At 38.5% G+C, this 14,286-nt stretch overlaps 1 protein-coding gene across 1 annotated transcript in view; it reads left to right on the forward strand.

The window, feature by feature from the left end:
* plxnb2b (plexin b2b) overlaps positions 1-14,286 on the forward strand; it is a 215,745-nt gene that overhangs the window by 17,633 nt on the left and 183,826 nt on the right. The window contains exon 2 of the mRNA XM_073868475.1: positions 5,636-5,745. The gene's annotated coding sequence lies outside the window, so the exon portion shown is untranslated. The remainder of the gene's footprint in view (positions 1-5,635; positions 5,746-14,286) is intronic.

Below are 14,286 nucleotides of genomic sequence, written 5' to 3' on the forward strand. Positions count from 1 at the left end.
ATGAGGGGGGCAGAGACCCCCATTGTCTTAAATCATCTCATCTCTTGCCAGTATCAAGCAGAGAGTCCTTTCCTTTTGCCAGAGGGCCACGAGGTGCCCAAGCAGGGTCACGGTCACAGAACAAGGGTACGTTCGTATCAGATCTGCACCGCACTCTCATTTGCAACCACATCTGGTGGTTGAATCAAAAGCAAGGTGTGTTATTTATTTTTTTATGTCAAGTGCTTAAAGAATACTCAGAACAAGTATTTGGGTGATTCTCACGAAAACTTGGTTTTAAAAATGTCAAGCATGAAAATTAAAAAATTGCTTAAATTTACTTTTTTTCCCACCAGACATTGATAAACAAAGTCTGGAGTAAATGGGAACATTAATTTAAAAACTTTTAATTATCATTTAACACTTTTTGTAACATAATTTTAAAAATTTGTCCTAAAAAATCTCATTACCGCAACAGTCAGAAAACATCAACACTGACATATTTTCAAAATGACATGACAAACCTGAAAGAACATAATTTGGAGATTCTGCACATGCATTTAAAATCAAAGTATTATGCTTCTATTAATTAAATTAACATTTAATAAGCATCTGTTGCGGTAATGATAATCAAAATGTTGTGTAAGCATTCTGACAAGACAATATTTCAAACTAACTGTAAAAAAATTATCTTACCTGGTAGCCATCTTGAAGTAACTGGTCCATGTGCTTGGTCACTCAAAATCAAACTTTATTAAAATTCTGTATGTGTGCTTAAACTGTTCTCATAAAGTGTTGCGGAGGATGAGAACATCAGGCATGGACACATCATTTTCCTAATTTTTCTTCATTATTATTATACATGAATATTCAGTAAATATTTTTTCTGTCATCTAAAGTAGTCTAGCAAAACATCCATTTATTTATTTTCTTAATATGTTTGTGTTAATTTGATTAAATTACAACATAACGCATGTTCAAACACAGCCGGACACATTGCGGTAATGAGAATTTCAGCAGAAAATGAGATAAAGTTTACAATTATAAATTCTTATGTTGAAATCACACATTGTGCAAGGTAGAACACAGTATTGTGTTAATTCTGATGCTTTTTAATGTTACTATATTACACATTTTAAAGCTAAAATCATTAGTGCCGTGGTGTTTCAATGGTTTCGTGAGAATCACCCATTTATGTCTATGACCTGAGGGCAGGATTAAGCAGATTTGAAGTGAAAGTATTAGTTGAACGTGTGATACGTGCCAAGAGCATTCGGTTGAAGGAATATTTCACTTACATAAAAAATTTAGAAAATGTACTCACCCCCATGTCATTTAAGATGTTTATTAAGTTTTTTGAGGAAAACATTCTCCATATAGTTTACTTTAGTGGACCTCAACAGTTTACAGTTTCAGTGTAGCTTCGAGGGGCTCTAAACAATCCGAACCAATGCATAAGTTTTAAATTGGCAGTTCTTGAAGTTTCTTTCTGAACATCCTCTGTGTCATTCAATTTCAGTCCTGATAAAACGAGGTCTGTTTTCAACGTACCCAACGTACCCTACTTGATAACAACACTTTATCTCCCTGCTAGCGAAAGCCTCTCACTGTCTCTCTCTCTCGCTCTCGGAGGCCAATAATGGACGGCTTGAGGCCAAACTACAGAAGATCCACCCAGTACCATCTCTTTCCCGCTCTCTCTCTCACATACAGACTTTGAGAGATGAGAGAAGAGACTCTTTGTACATCATCTGGCTACTGATTCCATTAGAGACCTCAGACTGCAGAGAAGATGACTATCTGGGCTTTAATTCCTATTTCAGATTGCTGTCCTCACTAAGAGGTTTGTTTACTTTTTCGAAAGATGGCCAAAAGAGCTTAGGAAACATTTATTAATGGCTGCTTCAGTCGTGCTTAGGCCTCAAACGTACACTATGTACTTGAAGTCTCCCTGTAGTCAAGAATTTAATTATTTAAAATGCATCTTTGAGCATCATAATAGCATAGACGGTATTACATTTTCCCACGGTTCTCAACCAAAATCACAACGGTTATCAAGTTTATTATGGTTTTGTGAACAATTTCTAGGAATGTAAAAAAATACTGATGCAAACCAAATGTAACATTTATTTTACATGTAAGTGCACTTTTGTCCGCATAAACATCAAAAAGGGGTCGTGAGATAAATGTTCATCTAGTTCAGATAAAACACAAGTGAGTAAATCAGATTTTCATCCACAGGACAAATCAGCAAGTCATCTGTTTGTGAGAAATCGGGTGTACTTTATGACCCAGGAGTAAGCTGCACAACACCTGCACTCACAGCAATCGTGGAAAAAGCAAACAGATCGCACAATTTAATGGAAAATTAATAGAAAAGATGGATCTGTCTAAAGAAATATTAAGTAAACATGTGTCAGTACAACTAGATTTCCCTAAATGTGAAAATATTTTGGATTAAATTTCAGTCAGTACAGCACTGTCTTCACAAACACACGGGAGCAGACGTGAATTAATGTGTTTGTCTTACCTTATTGCTTAAAGGGACATTCCACTTTTTTAAAAATATGCTCATTTTCCAGCTCCCCTAGAGTTAAACCTTGATTTTTACTGTTTTTGGAATCCATGCAGCTGATTTCTGGGTCTGGCAGTACCACTTTTAGCTTAGTTTAGCATAACCCATTGAATCTGATTAGACCATTTAAACTTGACTCTTCTATAGTTACATCGTGTACTAAGACTGACAGAAAATTAAAAGTTGCTTTTGTTTTAGGCTGATATGGCTAGTAACTATACTCTCATTCTGACGTAATAATCAAGGAATTTGCTGCCGTAACATGGCTGCAGGAGGCGCAATGATATTACGTAGTGCCCAAAAATAGTCCCCTGCTATTGAAAGATACTAAGGGGACTATTTCTGGCTGCTGCGTAATATCATTGTAATTTTAAAAAAGTGGAGTGTCCCTTTAAATTGGTTGATTGGTTGACAGGGTTTTTCGAACCATGACACTTGCACGGTTAAACTGTAATTAAAGAATAACGCGATAACATTTAACCTTGGACATTTTTACCACGGTTAATCATTAAACCGATAATCGTTACATCCTTATAATAGCATATACCGTACTTTTCCGCACCGGAGTATAAGCCGCATCATTCAAAAATGCGTCATTAAGACAAAATAAACATATATAAGTCACAGTGGACTATACATCGCGTTTATTTAGAAAATTATTTCACAAAATCAAAGCCGAAGAACAGACATTTAATCTGGAAAGGCAAGTTATTCAACTAAACAATAGCATACAGAACTTACCTGGAAGGTTGAATAGGCTAAATTAACCAACCAAGCCAACTAGCGTGAAGTTCGCATACTCGTCATTCCACATTATCAAATTAATTGAATTACATAATACAGAAGCAGCATATGGCGGACTCTCGCGGCTGTAGACGGTAATGTTGTCTGTTGCCTCATAAATGTCAAAATTAATTCATATACTGACTTACAAGGTGCACCTGACTATAAGACGCAGCACCAGCCAAGTTATAAAAAAAACATGGCTTTTATACCGAAAAATACGGTATGAAAGTTTTACCTGTCACATTAATTAAGTTTGATTGTAACTCTTCACCTGTGTCCAATCTTTCGCACAACATTGGACCATAGATATAAATGTAAACAGATGCTACATTCTGCAGTTTTAGACACATAACTGCTAAGTTTGGTTTCACACAATGCATGCGTGAACTGCGCGTTTGCAGCACTAATTTTAAGCACTGATGTTAACAGGTTACCGCACTCACCCTGCATGTGTGAGCAGCACAGCAGAACTGAACCAACAGCGCTGTGATCATTTCAGGGCCGGGTCTATGAGGCATCCATGCATATCTATGACTCGAATTACTGATCCATGTGTTCAGCTGTATTGATATGATTGGTTACACGTTTGTTACAAAAGAAACCAAGGCGATTTTAAACCTCGGGAATGACACTGTCTTTAATTTTATGGAGAAAATACTAGCAATAGTGTTATATAATGGATTTGCCCATGACTTGTCTTAAAACCATAGACTGTAAAAAAATATGGATGTAGTGTCCATGACTTCACCTATAGATTTGCTAAGTTTTTTTAAAGCCAATAGTTGGCGGAGTCTACCTTCACTGCAAATCATTCACGGATAACCAAAAATAGGTAAAGAGGTGGGACGTGGGTGAAGCTGAGGTGGCTGGTTGCTGAAACCACGCCTGCCTAGCTCGACGGTAGTGACTGCTGTGGCAGTTCACCTGTCACTCAAGTGGCCATGCCTTTGATTATGCAGAACTTTAAGGGTTTATATAATTTAAACAGATGAGTTACAAAAAAATTCACCCCCCTTACCGTTGACATAAAGAGCAAAAGTAGCTATATAGACCAAAAACAATTTTTGTACCAGGCTGTAAACATATAATTTTCTGCTGTAAAGTTGGGCATTTTAACATGGGGGTCTATGGGAATTAACTCCCTTTTGGTGCCATCCTCTAGCGGCCCCGTCTATGAACTGCAGTCACTTCTGCGTTCGCTTCATCAGAGAGATCGGAAGGTTGCCTCTTGCTTAAAATGTATTTAAAACACCACATAGACATATAAACAACAATAAAAACCTGATTTTCCTCACAGTGGGACCTTAAATAGGCGAAACGCTGGGTAGCCATCACGACAAAGAGAGTTACACAAGCCATTCAGAAAACAATGTAAAACTTTAATAAACCACAGTCGGTTTAGGGGTTATGCAAGTTTTATTTAAGATCGAATGAGTTTTGGCGTGAATTCTGCAGCAGGTATTGCGTTTTTGAGAGCATAATTTCTTGCTTCCTCCAGTTTGGGCTCGTGGGAGCAGAGACAATTTATTACAAATTTAACAATTGCTTTTAGAGGACAAGCCGTCGCCTCCAGTTGTCATGACCCATTTGGTGAGATAATCAGCGCTTTAATTAACAAAGTCAGTTCGGAATATCAATTAGTGAAGTTTTCGGCTGCCTGTGTGTCGTACTCCTTTATGAAATCGTGCTTTCTGTCGCCTTCCTAGCTGGTTATAATTTGTTGCTGTGGGCAAATAAACGTGATTATTTTTCTTCGTATTAATGCCGCCAACACGCCTCTGTCTTTTAGAACAATATTGCTTCCCTAATGAGAGGTAAGGCTGAGTGTCTGCCTGAAACGCAGCTTGTTTGTGGAGTCCCAGCTTTGCATATTTCAGCTGGAAGGGATGCTTGTATTGGAGTCTAAGAAACTGATTGTAGATCAGGGTAAATAGGACAATAGGAGCAGCAAGCACCTTTATGGTAGACAGTAACCTGGTCTGGCATCTGGCTTTCTTGTCATCCTCGGTATGCATCAGGTCCGTATTACGCTACTCCCAAAAGAGACACGATTAGAGAATATTTCTCAGAGAAACATGTTTGTTTCTTGTCACTCTGTGTAATCCGTTACTTATGCACAGGTTTGCCCTCAGAAATGTTCTCAGCATCCTTCACCTCTTGCTTGTTCATTTGTTGAATATATTTAGATTGAATTGATAACGCTTTCGGCTACTGTCAAGTCAGGTCAAGTTTATTCGTATGGAGACCACATTTTTTGAAAAGCAATAGAGTAAACAATGTCTTCATTTTCCCTAGTGAGAAGCCAAAGGCGACTGTGACAAGATAAAAACCTCCATAAGATGTTAACTGTAGATGACGGTGGAGAAGAACCTTGAGAGGAACCAGAAACAGATCGTGGAGCCCTGGTAAGACATGCATTACTGTATGTATGTATATATGCACACAAAAGTCATGTTTTTATTAAAGAGCACCTAAAACAACGTTATTTTGTGTATTTGGTATAATACAATGTGTTTGCGTGGTTTATGGTTAAAAACACACTATTTTCCACATACAATACATTTTTGTTGCTCCAGATTTTACTCTTTTCCTGAAACGCACAGATTTGAAAAGCTCTGACTTCAGCCGGAAATGTGACGCTCTTTACCATGTTTGAAAGATTTGCTCACAATGCAATGCTAACAATCCATGTGTTTGGTGTAGTCCATAAAAGAGATTTACATTGGATACGATAACTTTTTACCGAAAGATCCACACAGACTCACTAATACAATTATATTCTGGAGTGTCAGAGTATCAATTGTTACAGTGAAATCTATTCTACAGATGCACTTTTATGTCTTTTCCGAAAACGCAATGTATTCATTATGGCACCATTTTTAATCTAAATCTCTGGTAGAATTTGTAGCATTTTTATTGCGTTTTTTTATTATATATTCTGTCATTTTTATTGCATAAATTGTACGCTAACTAACATGGCGGTCTGCTTTTGTTACTGTGCCTTTAAGACTTTTAAAGGAACATGACTCTGTTATGATTTCTGGCTAAGCTCCATTATCCGGCGTTTGGCTCAGACTGTACACATTTTTTGCACTTAAATTTTTAAGTACGATCAACTTGAAAATAAAAGTCATTTTAATTTTTTTTATCTTGACTAGTGATGAGTTGCTATAACTTATAACTTAAAGGAACAGTATGTAGGATTGTGGCCAAAACTGGTATTGCAATCACCAAACTTGTGGCTAAAGCTGGTCCTGCAATCACCCAACTGGTGGCCATTAGACCAAATGACAACCTAAACATCAGTTGAGGGCTGCAACTCCACTTTTTAAATGACAATATCCTGGCCAGACCACTGTTGTCAGTGATATAAGTATTTGAAATGAAAATGATTTCTTTATGTCTTTATGTGACATATCAGGGCCATTTTATGATTCATTGATATAAATTTCTTACGAGTTCCTTTAAGTTAAAACATATTTAAAGGGACACCCCACTTTTTTTTGAAAAATGCTCAATTTCTGTATGCTAAGTTTTGATATTTTTCCTATTTAAAGCTACTCTTCTGTAGTTACATCGTGTACTAAGACCGAGGGAAGAGTCAAGTTTTAAATAGGAAAAATATGGAAACTCTTTGATTACTTTTTGAGCTATGCTAAAAGTGGTACCGCCAGACACGGAGATCGGCTTAATGGATTCCAAAGCGGCATAAATCAGATGTTTAACTCTAGGGGAGCTGGAAAATGAGAATATTTTCAAAAAAAGTGGAGTGTCCCTTGAAGGCTTATCAAGATTTAGATTTATAAGGCTTATCACTTATTAAGACAAAAAACCCTGCTGAAAAAAACAGCATACCAGCAAGACCAGCATATGTTGTGTTTTGGTGCTGGTTTGCTAGTGAACACCAGCTAAACCAGCAGCAAACCAGCATAGACCAGCATAATTCCCATGCTGGTCCATGCTGGTTTGATGCTGTTTTTTTCAGCAGAGAAAGTTGACTTGTAAATCTAAGTTAATTATACTTAAGAATTTAAGAATTTACTCAGAACAGGCTGATTCGCAACAAGCAATTTTGCATTTAAAAGACATCTAATAGCCGTCCAAACACGACCAAGATGTCTAGGCTAAAACGATGCAAATTTGGATTGTTAGTGAAAATTGAATAGACGTTTGTCTAACCATAGCCCAAAAATAAATAAATAAATGAAACCAGACACCTTGTAATCACTGTTGACTTTGCTCACATGATGGATTATCATACATCTCACAAGTTTTAGGGTGTTTTCACACCTAGTTCATTTGAGCCCTCCAAACGCTCTCAGATCAGTTTAGGGTGTATATGTGAACAAACCAAGTGATCTCAGACCCCCTTAAAAGGACCCAGAAGTGAACCGAACTCAGACCACGTCAGGAGGTGGTCTGAGTACGGTTCGCTTTTGGGTTCTTTTGTGGTTCGATTTCTTTTTGATATGTGAAATCAATGAGGTCCCGGTCCGCTTTGCGTGTCGTTTGGACATTGTATCAAAATAAACTGCTGCACAGAAAGCTGGGGTCTGATTTCTTATGAAGTTGTGATGTGAACAAGAAAAGGTCTGAGATCACTTCAGTTCTGAAGAGGACCAAAAAAAGAACTGGGTCCTCTTTTGAGTCCACTATATTGTGAACACCAAAAGGACTGAGGCCACATTCAGCTAGTTCCTTTTCTGGTTCACTTTAAGTGAACTGGGTTTGGTTCCTTTAAAATGAACTATATGTGAAAACACCCTTATTGACAAAAACGGCACGTAATCTAGAAGTGTTTTACTTATAGCCGGACTATATCAGGTATATAGTTAACATAGACAGTGAGTGAAGGCTAATGCTTGCTGGTTTGGATCAGGACTTGTGACTGTGGGCGATGGGAAAGAGTTATGTTGTTTGTGTTGTACATGTCTTTACTGGCATCAGGTAATTGAATGTGTTCAGGAAGGGCATAATGATGAAATGCTGATTCATTGTAAGAATTAAGTAGTTGCCGGCTGAAGTTAATTATGGCCGGCTGTTGGGCAACAGCTGCAGATATTACAAACGGATGGTGTAACGACCTTTGGATTAAAAAAAAGATCCCAGGGGGAAATACATTTAAATATAAAGCAATTTAAAATGGGCCAAATATAAGGTGTCTTGTTGGGACATCATTTAAATTGGGTGACGACACACAATGTAAGCAAGTTGTAATTCTACACAGTTTACCCAAACTTCATCTTTCACTTGACGTACAAACGGATAACCCCACCCCAACTTCACGTCATTGGTTAAGCTAATGTTACTGTTGATACATATTCAAAATAGACCAACATTTCGAAAGCGTCCGAAGTGAAGTGTTTACATGCTTGAAGCAAAACAACATGACCTTTTCTGCAAATCCCGGTGAAACTCCAAGGAAACTTTTTTTTACCCATTTGTCTCGGGAGGCATACTTGTTAGCTGTACCTGGATTGCATGCCATTAGACGTGTGACGTTGTGACTCACAGCTGCAAATATTTCTTGTCACCTGTCATGATTTGAAAACTTCTAAATCGTGCTAAAGAAAAACACAACCACAATGTATTTGGCATGTATAGAAATCATTTCAGTCATAATATTTTCAGCTTTTCACACTGTTAAGCGCTGAACCGTGCAGGTTTTGACATTTGTAGATGGTTTTATAATGTCCTCGCTAGGATTAGTTTGCATTTATTGCGTTTGTTTATTCATGTTGCATTAATTTAGCTGTGGTCACGTTTAAAGTTAACAGCTTGGAAGGGATGCTTTCTAGCATCTTTTGACAATCTCAGTGTACATACACTGCGAAATGTATTTCCCTAAACAGTATATTTGTCTTGTTTTCTACTAAAAATATCAAATGGTTTTAAAGGAACATTCCAATTTTTTTGGAAAATATGCTTATTATCCAGCTCCCCCAGAGTTAAACATTTGATTTTTTACCGTTTTGGAATCCATTCAGCCGATCTCCAGGTCTGATGCTAGCACTTTTAGCATAGCTTAGCACAATCCATTGAATCTGATTAGACCATTAGCATCACGCCTAAAAAATAAGAGTTTTGATATTTTTGCTATTTAAAACTTGACTCTTCTGTAGTTACATCGTGTTCTAAGACAGACTGAAAATTAAAAGTTGTGATTTTCTTGGCAGATATGGCTAGGAACTAAACTCTTATTCTGGCGTAATAATCAAGGACTTTGCTGCCATAACATGGCTGCAGGAGGCGCAATGATATTACGCAGTAGCCGAAAATAGTCCCCTTAGTAACTGTCAAAATATCAAAACTCTTTGGTTATTTTTTAGGCGCGATGCTAATGTAGGGTGACCATACGTGCCATTCTTCCTGGACACGTCCTGTCCCGGATTACGGGTGCATCTTCCAGAAGTCGTATTTGTCGACCACATATGTCATAAAGAATTATTATTATTATTACTACAGAAAAGCAACCGTTACATTTTAAGGTAAGAATGAAACTGCGATTGTATTTCTTATGTTTTAAACTAAATGCCGTATGCAACAAATACGACTTCCGGAAGACGCACCGAAATCCTGGACAGGACGCGTCCGGGAAGAATGGGACGTATAGTCACCCTAGCTAATGGGCTAATCAGATTCTATGGATTGTGCTAAGCTATGCTAAAAGTGGTAGCGCCAGACCCAGAGATCGGCTAAATGGATTTCAAAACGGCAAGAATCAAAGGTTTAACTCTAGGGGAGCTGGAAAATGCATTGCATTGGACATTAAGACTTTTAAATAAGTTAAATGTTTAAAAACTAAAAAATTCTGCAAAATTTAAATAGATCTTTTGCATGAAAATAAACAAACGCAGGGCAGTAGGACAGTTTAGTGCAACTGAAGACGTACCCTATTGTCTAAAATTAAGTCTTATCAAAATTTTGCTTCTCAAGAAAATGTGCAGATTTCCAGTGAAAATCTCTAAACATCAAAAATATTGAGACTTTCTGTGAGCATAGAATAGAGAATCGGATTAAACAGATCTTAACATGAATCTTTCGCAAATGCCCCTTTGAATTTACTAAGTTACTGTATTCAGGGCTAGATGTGTAAATTCAGTACCAGTAATCATACCAAACAGATTTTGCCGAAATAACAGTAAATGTTTTTGTTCACATGTTGTAGCTCAAGCAGTGTTGTGGATTACATTAGGATCAGTCCTGTTAGCCGGCTCACATTGGATTGTGTCATTCGCCCTTAGCGGAGACAGGGTGTGACCGTGACCTCTACAAATGATTTAAACAATAGGATAACTAACCTCCCTCTTTATGCTGGTCTGAAGTCTGTCTCCAGAGGTCCTGGTCCATTACCTGAGGGTTCTTGTGAACTTTCCAGACAAACGGTTAGTCGCATTAGTCTCGTGGCGTGGCAGATCTTGTACCGCAGTCCTCTCAGGGATATTAGAGCCGTTTTCTGGACAGCTTAATGAGGTGTGCGTTTTTGTGTTTTTGCACGTGCGTGTGTGTTTGAGCCCTTCGTAATGCATTACATTTGCGACATTAAAAATGAATGTCGGGCCTTTATCGCACTCATAATATCATGCCGCAAGAGGATGGTGTGTAAACCAGGCTCCACACAGAGAAGTTATGAAGAAACCTTCTGAATAACACAACATGATTTTTTCATAATTTAATGCTTGTATAGTTTAATCTTAACTGCATTTTTATTTAACCTAAATAGTAAAAACTTAATGTAAAATGCAAGATTAGTGAATATATCAGAGATGCACAGATCAATTTTCTGGTCGATTTTTAAAGTATACATCTGTGCATGCTCTCTGGGATTTTACCCACATCCCTTGATAATAGTATGTCAGAGGTGGACACTAGGCACTATGACACTAGAGGACACTAGGGTTTTGCGGCGTTTCGCTGAAGGCATAGTTTTTTTGAGACGGTAACGCCCCAAAAACCTTTCCAAGGTTATTGTTGTAAATGATGACAAAGCTAACAGTAATAGTTTCAAGTGGGGCCCTACAATATTGAAGATAAATGTGGTATGCAATGCGATACGATAATGCTTCAAGTGTGTAAAATCAATTTAAATTCTCCTAAAATATATTTAAAAACTAAAGATTATATAACCATACTTGTTTTACATTCATTCACAATTTACATTACTAAAACTTTAATAATACGTAAGATTTTGATGTACATTTCACGAATCATTCAAATATAATCGTTATAATTGCATATTACGATATTGAACCAATTGCGTTATCTTACAGCCCTATTTTCAATAAAAAATTTCTAACATATGTTTTTCGAAGATTGTATTTTTGTTTGTTATTTCATACCAGTCTAAGTTTTAAGCCCTCATTTTATTTCTGCGAAGCCGCTGTGATGCCTCATTATCCTTGATGGCATAGGCTACGCATCGGCATTCGTATATACTTCTGCGTCGACGTACAATTACACATAAAGACCACTAGTATGCAGTATACACACGTATAACCAAATGTAGCAGTGCAACAGCCGAAGACCCAGCTTGGCCAGTAAACCCACAATAGAAGAAGCATTTCGAATGTTATTTGAGGTAAATAGACAGCAACTATTGTTGCAGATTGAGTTTATAACTCCTCAACCCATCTTTGTTTTTACCGTCGTAATTGTAAATCCATATGAGGTAATGCGATGTAGATTTTGAAGAGGTTCTAGCGGACCAGTCACAACGCTTGTGGTCAGAGTAGAACAGACGCATTGTAACGTGTTTGCAAATGTGCACATCAGGCACGTAGCCTCAACGCCGTAGGCTACGTGTCGGTTTTCATAAATAGCCTACTTTTGGATCGTCGTCAACTTGCAATTACACATGCAGACCGCTAGTAGGCAGTATCCACGTGCGTAACCCACAGTAGCAGTACAACAGCCAAAGTAGAAGCAGCTTGGCCAGCAGTGATGGAGGTAAATAGACAGCGACTTATGTTGCAGTTTGAGTTAAGTCACTCCTCATCTTGGCTCATCTTTGTTTTTAGCGTCGCAAGAGGAAATGTTTATGAACAAATGCAGGGGTTCTAGTGGACCAATCACATAGAATGTACACGTTGTGTAGATACACCATCGAACCTACACACGCCTATAAATTACATGACTATAACTTATGCTTTAGCATCCAGCTTGACATGCCAATATTTGCCATTGTGGGTGGTTCCTTGTGACTTCACGAATGGCGCTTTTCCATTGCATAGTACCCCACGGTTTGGTTTGGTTTGGTTTGGGTCAGCTTACTTTTGGGAGCTTTTTCACTGGGTGTAGTATAGGGATGCACCGATACCAATACCAGTCCACATTTTCTAAAGTACTCGTACTCGTTAAAAGTCCCGTGATACTGGGGACCGATACCACGGTCTGAGAAATGTCTATGTTTGTGCGGCGTGTAAGAGGTTAATCACAGGCGCTGAGTGCCCGCCCCCAGGCCCCGGCTGCAGGTCAGAGTGGGGAGAAGGCGCTAAATAGCAAAGATGTTTATTAATGGCCCTTGTGTTGTCCAAAGCGGAAGAGGTACTCGGTACTCAGCGAATACTGAAATGCAAGTACTCGTTTTCCAAAAAAAGTGGTATCGGTGCATCTCTAGTGTAGCACGTGGTACCTGATACTTTTTGTAGTACCACCTCGGTCGAGGTTCCAAGCGACCTGAGCTGATACCAAAACGTGACGTGAAAACACTGTAGATCATTGATTGGTCTGAGAGAATCGTCACTACCAGTGTAGATTAGCTTTACCCTCATGCTAGCTTGCGCTGTCTCGAGTAAACCTGTTGTCATCTGTGCTTTGTTGTAAATTCCCAAACTCCCTTTTAGCGATAAAAAACATCCACAGGTTGTGACCCGACCCAAACCAAACCGTGGGGTATTATGCAACGGAAAGCGCTAGAAATGCCATCAGCCAGTTTCTGCATCACCAGAGAGATTAGTCACATGGTTCAAGAAAGTTATAAAGTTCTGCGGTCATAAGATCAGTACTTACAAAGAATGCAGTGTTTGCCGAGAAAAGGAAATATTATCGTATCCTTGACTCCAGCTGTCTAAGTTTGCTTTGAATCGTGGTTCTGTGGGGATTCCCTCATTGTTGTACGTTTTTCCTGAAGTGCTTACTGAACAGGCAGGTTAGTAATCAGGTCAAACTCCTCAGCTGTGATTTAATGCAAATAGACAGCTGTCCGATTCTTCGCCATCCACATCCTCTGCTGGGATGTATTGCCTTACCGTTATCTGACCGACTTTATTTGTCAAAAGCCCCTGGATCTCTCACCTGCCACCTGAGCCCCTTTACGCTTGATCAGCTTAGGTCAGCCGATGCTGACTGTGTGTGTTTGGGTGTGTTGTTTCTGTGTGAAAGTGTTTACAAGCCAAAGAAAGATGTGAGGAAGCGTTCAACGGATAGAAGAAAAAGTCACCCCCGTTAAAAAGCAAGAAAGCGCAACAAATTGGTCAATGAATGAATGCGATGCTGCAGACGTTACAAGTGTTTTGATTTTTGGTTGGAATTTTTCCTTAACATTCGCTTCAGAAACCTTGGTGTTACTTTTTGGAGTTCACACGTTTTTGTAAATGTGCTTTTACACATTTTAGTATCACTTTTGAGATATTTTATGCCATAGAGGTCTCTAGACATTTTAAGGCTCTCTAGACATTTTAAGGCTCTCTAGGCTCTTTTGTCCGTGACTGTGTTTGTGTGTGTGTGTTGGGTCCGGCCAGTTTTCATTTACCGTGTGAGGTTTGGGACAAAGCCTGACCAGATTGAAAACCGACCATCATCTGTTTAGAGCGGCCATTGTTGTCATAAAATTCACATGTCTCGTTTATTTCTAGTTGGCTCCTGCTTTAGTGTTTTCTCATTTTTGGGTTGTATCTGGCTGGAAATTGATAAGACAGAGTCTCTGACAATCCAAAAGACGTGTGTGT

Source organism: Misgurnus anguillicaudatus, chromosome 6 (genome assembly GCF_027580225.2).
Source record: "Misgurnus anguillicaudatus chromosome 6, ASM2758022v2, whole genome shotgun sequence".
Classification (NCBI taxonomy): Eukaryota; Metazoa; Chordata; class Actinopteri; order Cypriniformes; family Cobitidae; genus Misgurnus; species Misgurnus anguillicaudatus.